The following is a 10,397-nucleotide window of genomic DNA, read 5'->3' on the forward strand; positions in this document are numbered from 1 at the left end:
CAAGCACGAGAATTCTGCTCAAAAGCTCCTTCTGCACAACTTTATAACTGAAGACGAAACCCGGCTTCTTGTGGCTCCATGATCCCTCTGCCCCATTTCACCGTGAACAAAATCAGCTGTGCCAGGGAAAAGCTGGCTTGAGCCCAGCAAAGGCAAATGCTGGTTGCCAGTAGGCAGGGCGGCATGGTTTATGCATCACTTGGTATACATCTGAATCTTACCCACTTCATCAGCAGCAAAAACTGTCTCCGTGACAGCAGGAGAGGCCAGAAAGTTAGATAAAGGACTGAGTGCTTGGAAACTCTTCCCTGATTAGGTAAAACCACTCATCAGCTTGCAGACCTCCACCAGTCTGCTCACTCTCATGCAATAGACAGGCTTGGGTCCAGTTTGTACACAGAGGCACAAGCATGGAAGTTTTTAGAGAACTTCAGTGACCCTCTGATGTTCCAAGGTGACTGGTGGCCACCTATCCTCTCTGTTAGAACTAAGCCTGAATCTAGCACCGCCTCATCTCTGCAGTCTTAAAAATGAGTCTTAAGGGGGCTTATTGAGTTCATACTCATCCCCATCAAAAACCCTGCAACTGCTTTATTGGAACATCATTTTGATCTATTGCTAAACTGCTCCTGTACCGTTTGGCTGTTCTGCATCAACTACACAGGAATCCCTCATTAACTTTGTGGGTTAACTTTGTGGGGTAATTTTTCAACATTCCTGAAAAGTACTGAGGTTGGCAAAACTAAATTTGGCAAGACCAAGAATCAGAAAATAATTAAAATAGTATTAAGGACATATACCTAATAATAATGTATAAAATTTCTAGAAGGCATCTGATTTCAGAAAACTAGAATAATTCACATTAGAAATCTTCTCTGGTTGGTAATCATTTATTTGTTTAGGAAACATTGTTTCATTATCATGACTGGCTGAGGCAGAACCTCTTGCAAATTTTTTGCAACTCAAACTGCACCAGCTCAAATAGAATTTTTTTAACTATTCCTCACTGGATTTAAATTCAATGTCCTTTGCACTTAGGTCCTTCCTTTTGATTTTGCTACCTCTGTGAAATTCTGAAATAACTGTCTATCCTTTTCCTAAGCATTAGCTTGCTTAAGTGTATATATTCCTCCTCAGTTTGAGGGGATAGAGCATAATGAATTTCCCTCTACACCATCCTATAGACCCTAACATATGGTCTGCTGCAGGGGTGATGGGACAGAGATGAACTGATTTGAACTGTGCATAAGGAAAGCGACCGATTTTTTAAAAAAATATTTACTATACAAGTACAAAACTGTGCTGATCTCAAATCAAGAGCTAGTGAAGCTCAAATTTACTTTCCCTTCTCATCTCTAAGATTTTGATATAGAAACCAAGTTGTCTTCCAACTTGGCTGTTCGCAAGAGAAATTGGTGATGATTAAAACTGAAGTGCTGAGACATGAAAAGAATGACACAAAGTGTTCTCAAGCAATAAGGAAAGTATTCATATTGTGGCTTCTATGTTAATGTTTCAGACTTTTTTTCACAAAATATTAAAAAGTGTATTTCCACTATGGTTTTCTCAATACAAACTACTGTCTTGAGTCCACATTGCTTTTCTGAAGACTATTGTTTGAAATGGTTTAGATTTTTTTAAACTCCTGACCTAACGATATTATTTCCAGCTAAAGAAAAGGTAAAATAGCCTTTTGAATATACATATGTATACATATAAACATATTCATATTACATGAATATTAAAAAATCAGTCCCAATAACATTCTTAGTAAGTCATAATGTAACAGAATTTGTGGTAAAGCTTAAGATGGAAAGTAAAGGCAAATATAGACTCTATAATCCCGAAACACATACAAATAAAGACAAATAGAAAAGAAGTGAAATGGCATTCACAGAATAAGTTCTTGACAGTTTTATCGTATGGATTATTTAAAATCTTAAATAAAAAGTAGCCATTAGGATACTGTATTGTGTTGTACCATATATATATATGTATATATACATATATATATACATATATATATATATATATGTATATCCGTATATAGTCAGCAAGATAAAGCTTCTCTAAGCTACATCTCTGTGAGCCACTAAGGGTAGATTTCTTTCTGGCACTCAAAATAATATTTAAAAACCTGTCTCAACCATACATTTATTTATAATCTGGTTTCCGATATATCAAGTTATTAGATGTCAGTTCTCAATTTGCCAAGCATAAGGTATTCTCTCTATTGAAAAGCCATGGCATACTTTAATGTTCCAGCACACTCCACCTACATTGAATTTTGATCCTGGACAGGCTTCAGTGATTCATCATTCCTGGCATCCACTTCCTTGAGACATCTGATTGGATTGAAATGATGTAAAGAGAAAGGCAACATATACAAACCAGGGAAATTCACCAAAAATTACAACTGGATTTCTCTTATTCTTGCTGTTACTGAAGAAAAGTTTTAAAATGAAACATATTTATCTTCAGCTACACACAAAAAATAAATAACCTTGGAAAATTGTAAAAGGAAAGCTAGCAAACAAGGTACAAATAACAAATGGTTAAGATGCTTGTTTTTACAGATCCAGTATCACAGCATACAACAGACAGGCATAGATTCTCAAAACATGCTAGCCATGATATTGCAAAAGCAATGACCCCTAGAAGAAAAGTGAGAAGATGACTAAGGCTGTTGTGAATTGCTTTGTCCAGTGCGATGAATGTGTGGGAAACATTTCTGGGTGGCCCTGAAAAGTGACCTGGGCCATTCATTACTCAAGTGTGCCTTATTAATTCCTCTTTGATATAAACGTTGTGTGTCTAGTTTACCTGCATTTAACTATCTCATGAGTCAAAGCTAACCCTAAAAGCTTTCTAGATTTCTTTAATTATTTTCTAGGAGTAAGGGCTGCAATGATTCCATCTAGTAGATACTGCTATTAGTTCTACTACCCAGCTGGTGGAATATAAAAATTACCTAAGGGTCAAAAGAAGCTTTAAATGTTAACAAAATCCTCTGGATTTTGTGTAAGGAAGCTAGCACAGAGTACCTACTCACATGCTATATCTTTACTACCACGCTTCCTCTTTGTTTGGAAATGCTTTTGTTTAGAGTGATGTTAAATATCATCTAACCAGACAGTGACAGGAGCATTGATCTGCTTAACCTTGCAATGAACTGAACATTGTTCATCCATTCCCACAGCCAAAACCTGGGCCAAATGGGCGAATGGCCCTGACAGGGAAAAGTGGGAGCTTCCCTGATTAATAGCTAAGATGCAGAGTATTTGCAAAAGAAATTAGAAGAATGCATTATCTGGAGACATTTCCTGCCACCAAATCACCCCCACTTAGGTCGATGACTGAGAAATCCCAGAAGGCGTTCTCCTCCGAATGTGGCCTACGTCAATGGCACATTTCTGAATTGTCAGGCTGAAAGCCCATCAATAGTCATAAAGAGAAGGATGTGTCTTCATTGGGGGTGTGTTGATGGATCTGATCCAGAACATGAGAGGTGATTCCCGGGTTAGTTGGATGTTGGACATATTTGGGTCTGGTGACGGTGCTTCTGATTTTAAATCAAAACCATTCTCCCCGCTTCATTCAGTACATTACATAATATGAGTAGGGCTGTCTATATGCATAATTATCACCGCTCATGAGAAACAGGCCCAAAAGAATTCTCTGACCTTGTGCTGATAAATTGTGCTGAAGGAACAAGGGGCTCAGAACTGCCAGTCTCAGTTACAGAGTCTGAAAAATTAAGTTGGACTGAAGGGAAATCAAGCTTCTGCATGGCACATTTCTCAGTAGACTGATACTCTAATCTATTGAAGTCTGTTCCTCAGGACCCCAGTTCAAGCCCTACCTCTGCTCGTCGGTCAGCACATCATTCCTGGCACTAAACAACATGCTTTGTAATTTCCAACCTGACTGGAATTAGCTCCTGAGAGGAGCGGGGCGGGGGGCGGGGGGCGTGAGGGGGAAGGAAGTTAGAAAGAAATGGTTCGAAAAGTACTCTTTCTAAATCAGAAACATCTGGTAGAGTTATAAATGGTTTTAAGTAGACACCAGCAACAAGGGGGTCCACGTAGCAGAAGTAGAAAGGAACGAAGCTGCCCCTCACTGAAAGTTCCCAGGTAACCGAAACAAAAAATATCACCATATATTAGAGCAAACTTTTGAACCTGCTTGGTGGCTGACACGCTAGCATTTTGAATTTGGTTCCTATTACAAAGACCCACATAATATGAAGGATCTCCATGTGCCGTTCTGAATGCCTGAAGGGCCAGGGCATGTCTTAGCCGCTTTATACTATTTGTCGTCCATTAATCTCATTGAACACCCTTCTTACTGTAATTCCTAAGGCGGCTTTTCTAGAAAAAGCAAGAGAAAAGAGGGGTGCTTCTCGCCCTCAGCTCTGATAAAATTCACACTCTGACTTACAGGATCTTTCTAAAGACACGAAAAATATGATGCAAAAAGGAGCTTCTACCTCTCTGGTGTCTGTGTGTGTGTCAATGTGTACTTTAGAAAGATCTTAACATTGGACATCCTAAAAGGAAATTATAAACTACTTGTCTTCTGTGTGAAGCCCTCCCAAACCTGCCTTGAGAAACCGAATTTAAAATTTTTAACTAAAAAGTGGCGGTGTGAGTTTTAAAGCAGTGTTGTCACAAGCACAGAAATTCTTTAGTCATACTTTAATAAAATCTGTCTCACCACACACAAAAAATACACCTCTCTTCCTAATTCATATTTTGACTAAAATTCAGAGATTGCCAGAGTTAAGCTAACACATAACCAACCGTGCTGTAGGTGTTTGCCTAAAAGAGGAGTAGTTCAAAGAAATAACCAGGTACCTCAAAAGCAATTGGAAGTTTAGGGGTAAAAATTAGCCAGGACTTCGTCACAATTTGCATTATTGTAACAAATGTGGAGTTACTAGGGAGGGGAGAATAGGAAGCACAGAAAACAGAAACCAACTTTCTTTTCATCCAACCCTGGAAGTCTGAATAAGGTGAGTATTGCTTCGTGATAAACTATCTGGAGGAAGGAGAGGGGGCAGGTGGTAGGGGAGTAACAGTGAAATAAAGAATTTCTTTAAAAGAAAACATCAGATTGCAACCACATCAATCATTCCCTGATTTTAAAAAAATAAATGAGTGCTTTTCTCCACAGTTGGAAATTTCATTACTTCTGTATGTTCTCCTCTTTGTTTATAAGCTGACTAAGAACTCCTGGAAGTTTTGCTTTCGTTTGGGAAGAGGGGTCAGATTTTTGATGGCCCCAAATGTACCCCAGGGATTCTGCCCCAAGACTAAAGTTTAACTTTATTTTTCCTTCTCTTCTTGGTTTTTTCTTGAGGGGGAACAATAAATATATCTTTCAAATATACCATCATAAAACAGGCTCCCCGCCATGCTACAGTATCCAAAGAGTCACTCACATTATGGGATCCTAATGAAACACAGATCTTTCCAACTCACATCTAAAATGTCATTTTTCATGACATGACTATTTTATTGCATAAAATGCAGTGGTCAAGCAGGCAAATGAGTCATTATTCTAAATTAAAAGACAGAAAAAATGAGAATGCTTTTTACTTTGCAAAATATTATAAATTAATAATTGGCTGTTCCCCTTGAAAATGCAGGGTTTCCGAAGCCATAAAGAAAGTCCAGAGATGAGCAAGAACAAAAATGATTAATGAAAATGGTATTAGTTTTTGTAAAAGAATAGATGAAAATTCTGGAATTAATTATCTCTGAAAAGAATACAGTAAGGAAAGTACAACTTGGAAATGACTTTATAGCAAATAAGTTCTTCCTACAGAGCCCAGAGTGGAGGCAGAGAAAGAAAAATAAATGGGATAATAAATGATGCAGACAAACACCGGCCAAGTATCTTTCCAGTGTTATCAAAACACATTTGGTAAAATTTGCAGGCTCTTAAAATCTTACTTTAAGATACAGGTGGGGGCTTCCCTGGTGGCGCAGTGGTTGAGAATCTGCCTGCCAATGCAGGGGACACGGATTTGAGCCCTGGTCTGGGAAGATCCCACATGCCGTGGAGCAACTAGGCCCGTGAGCCACAATCACTGAGCCTGCGCATCTGGAGCCTGTGCTTCCCAACAAGAGAGGCTGCGATAGTGAGAGGCCCGCGCACCGCGATGAAGAGTGGCCCCCGCTTGCCACAACTAGAGAAAGCCCTCGCACAGAAAGGAAGACCCAACATAGCCAAAAATAAATAAATTAAAAAATAAAAAGATACAGGTGGAATATCAAGAGATCTAAAAGTAATTTTCCTTTATATCAGATGACCTGCTGGTACTGTATTTTTCTAAGAATATTTAAGTTTCATGCTGACATTTAAAGTACTATTCTAGTACCCCATTATGACACTCAATTCAGAAATACATTCAGATAAAGCAAATAGACCCTTTTTAGCTAATGTAAAAGATGTACATGTCCTAAATCGAATTCTGCTCTCAAGGAAACTCTATGTAATTAAATGTGCTTTAATTGTGTCTCACCAGATTATGTGGTTTGATTGTAGAGGTAACTTGAGAATTAAAACAAAGCAAAACAAAACAGTAACTTCACCACTGAGGGATTTCTTGTTCACTTTTTCATTTCTGGAAATTTCATAAGAGATGCCAGTGTAGTGGAGGCAGAAAGGCAAATAGCTTTAATTCTCCTGGATGATATCACCCTTGAACTCGTGTCCTCAGTTTTATTCTCCAGGACTTTGCTCATCATTTGCTTCCTGGAGTTGTTCTCCTTCCTGCCCCAGTCTATGCAAAGCATGGAGCTCTGCTTCATCACATCTATTGCATGTGATAAAATGTTATTATAGGTTTGCACAGAATGGAGAAGTACAGCACAGATTAATAAGCAATTTAAATTTTTTCTGCCAATCCTCCCAGTGGAATTTCTTACCAGCCAACGTCCTCTTTAACCCCATTGCTGCCTTGTGTCACTAAAGCCCTTTCCTACATCACCCTTCCATGATCCACAAACTCCAGTTTCTTGGCAGCTTTGTTACTAGTGTAATGTAATGGGTCAGACATTTTGGAAAGACCTCGCAAACTAAGTTTCCCTGATATTTAGGCCATTCTTTTCCTCTTTTCCATTTCTATCCTTGAATAATACTTAGCAAAAAGGCTGAAGTTCAGAAAAAGGAGACTAGGATATAGAAGAAGTCTCAGTTACAAAGTAAGAGGGAATATCAATTTACATTCCCACGAACAATGTATGAGGGTTTCCTTTTCTTGATACAGCCACTATGGAGAACAGTATGGAGGTTCCTTAAAAAGCTAGAAATAGAGCTACCATATGACCCAGAAATCCCACTACTGGGCATATACCCAGAGAAAGCCATAATTCAAAAAGACGCATGCACCCCAATGTTCACTGCAGCACTATTTACAATAGCCGGGACATGGAAGCAACCTAAATGTCCATCAACAGAGGAATGGATAAGGAAGATGTGGTACATACATACAATAGAATATTACTCAGCCATAAAAAGGAACGAAATTGGGTCATTTGTAGAGACATGGATGGACCTAGAGACTGTCATACAGAGTGAAGTAAGTCAGAAACAGAAAAACAAATATCGTATATTAACACATACATGTGGAATCTAGAGAAAAATGGTATAGACGATCTTATTAACAAAGCAGAAATAGAGACACAGACATAGAGAACAAACGTATGGATACCAAGGGGGAAAGGGGGGTGGGATGAATTGGGAGACTGGGACTGACATATATACACTCTTGATACTATGTATAAAACAGATAACTATTGAGAACCTACTGTATAGCACAGGGAACTCTACTCAGTGCTCTGTGGTGACCTAAATGGGAAGGAAATCCAAAAAAGAGGGGATATATGTATACGTATAGCTGATTCACTTTGCTCTACAGTAGAGACTAACACAATATTGTAAAGCAACTATACTCCAATAAAATTTTTTTTAAAAGGCTGGAAACAAAAACAAACAAACAAAAAAAAACAAAGTAAGAGGAAGTATTTTCTTAAAAATCTTGCCTCATTCAGCCTTGGAGGGTTCTCAGAAGAAAAAGGAGGAGGGAGCATGAGAAGTTGGGGATGAGAAAAGTGAATTCCCTTCTCAGATAAATTGAGGTGAATAGCAGCCTGAAGGACTCTAGGAGGAAACTGGTTCACAGGTGCCCCCATCCCAGGCACACCAATGAGGTGGCCATAGAAAAGTTAATTTGACAGTGATAGCACAGAAATTTGGCAGAAGAGTTGCCTGAGTTTAGTTTTCCTGAACCATTTTTGTTAATATGCTATGTATGGATGGGACCTAGAAGTCTCTAGAAGAAGGAGCTCAGAGAACATCTGAGTTGAGAGCCAGCAGGATTCTCAGTGAGGCTCATCATGGGGGTTGGCTACTACAGAGTGAGTCCAGGCAGAGACTCAGAGGGCAACTGTGTGAGGCTGCAATAAGGGCCACAGCAGCCAGGATGCATCACTGGGCCTTTTTTTTTTTTTTTCAATATCTTTATTGGAGTATAATTGCTTTACAATGTTGTGTTAGTTTCTGCTGTACAACAAAGTGAATCAGCTATATGTATACATATATCCCCATATCCCCTCCCTCTTGAGCCTCCCTCCCACCCTCCCTATCCCACCCCTCTAGCCGACATTGACTTTTAATATTGTAATGTTGCAATGTCTTCTGTAGAAATCAGTGGCTTTAAGTTTTCATTTAATCTTTCACCTAGACAGAAGTTTGCAAAATAAAAGCTATGTATGAGACTTGAATTTTTTTTGAATTTCATTTTATTTTTTTATACAAGAGGTTCTTATTAGTCATCTATTTTAAACATATTAGTGTATATATGTCAATCCCAATCTCCCAACTCATCCCAACACCACCACCACCCCGCTTTCCCCCCCTTGGTGTCCATAGGTTTGTTCTCTGCATCTGTGTCTCTATTTCTGCCTTGCAAACCAGTTCATCTGTACCATTTTTCTAGATTCCACATATATGCGTTAATATACGATATTTGTTTTTCTCTTTCTGACTTACTTCACTCTGTATGACAGTCTCTAGGTCCATCCACGTCTCTACAAATGACCCAATTTCGTTCCTTTCTATGGCTGAGAAATATTCCATTGTATATATGTACCACATCTTCTTTATCCATTCGTCTGTCAATGGGCATTTAGGTTGACTCCATGACCTGGCTACTGTAAACAGTGCTTCAATGAACATTGTGGTACATGATTCTTTTTGAATTATGGTTTTCTCAGGGTATATGCCAGGTAGTGGGATTGCTGGGTCATATGGTAATTCTATTTTTATTTTTTTAAGGAACCTCCATACTGTTCTCCATACTGGCCGTACCAATTTACATTCCCACCAACAGTGCAAGAGGGTTCCCTTTTCTCCACACCCTCTCCAGCATTTATTGTTTGTAGATTTTTTGATGATGGCGATTCTGACTGTTGTGAGGCGATACCTCATTGTAGTTTTGATTTGCATTTCTCTAATGATTAGTGATGTTGAGCAGCTTTTCATGTGCCTCTTGGCCATCTGTATGTCTTCTTTGGAAAAATGTCTATTTAGGTCTTCTGCCCATTTTTTGACTGGGTTGTTTGTTTTTTTAATATTGAGCTGCATGAGCTGTTTATATATTTTGGAGATTAATCCTTTGTCTATTTATTGGTTTCCAAATATTTTCTCTCACTCTGAGTTTTTGTCTTTTCTTCTTGTTTATAGTTTCCTTTGCTGTGCAAAAGCTTTTAAGTTTCATTAGGTTCCATTTGTTTATTTTTGTTTTTATTTCCATTTCTCTAGGAGGTGGGTCAGAAAAGATCTTGCTGTGATTTATGTCAAAGAGGCATCACTGGGCCTTTAACAACAGAGACCCAGACCGGTAGACCTGTGGACCATCACTTTATCCAAGACAGCCAGTTGGGCAAGCACAAAGGAACATTTTCACGGAAACCAGAGGAACTGGCGGACTTCATGGGTCCAAGGACCCCTTTCCCTCAAGAATGTGTTAGGCCATCTCATACACCCAGATCCCATCTTGGGAAAGAGGAGGAAAGGGGAGTGAAAGATTGTGCACTTATCCAAATGAGATTGAAATTACCAGATTAGACTAAATTTACTCCCCGGCATCCATTCCCCTATTTACCTAGCCAAGAAGAGCATGGGACCTATATACCTCTCCATATATCCATCTAGTATAAATAAGTTTTTTCACATTTTTACCATTAATTATATGTAGAATTTTGGCCTCCTACTTCGTTGTATTAACAATTCCACCTTAAGAGCTTCTTAAAACTGTGAAAACCCTCTGAGGTAAATGCTGTCCCTCCCCCTCCCAATAATGCTGAAGCAGGGCAGATATTTGTTAT

This window comes from Balaenoptera physalus, assembly GCF_965194825.1.
Source record: "Balaenoptera physalus genome assembly, chromosome: 2".
NCBI classification, from domain to species: Eukaryota; Metazoa; Chordata; class Mammalia; order Artiodactyla; family Balaenopteridae; genus Balaenoptera; species Balaenoptera physalus.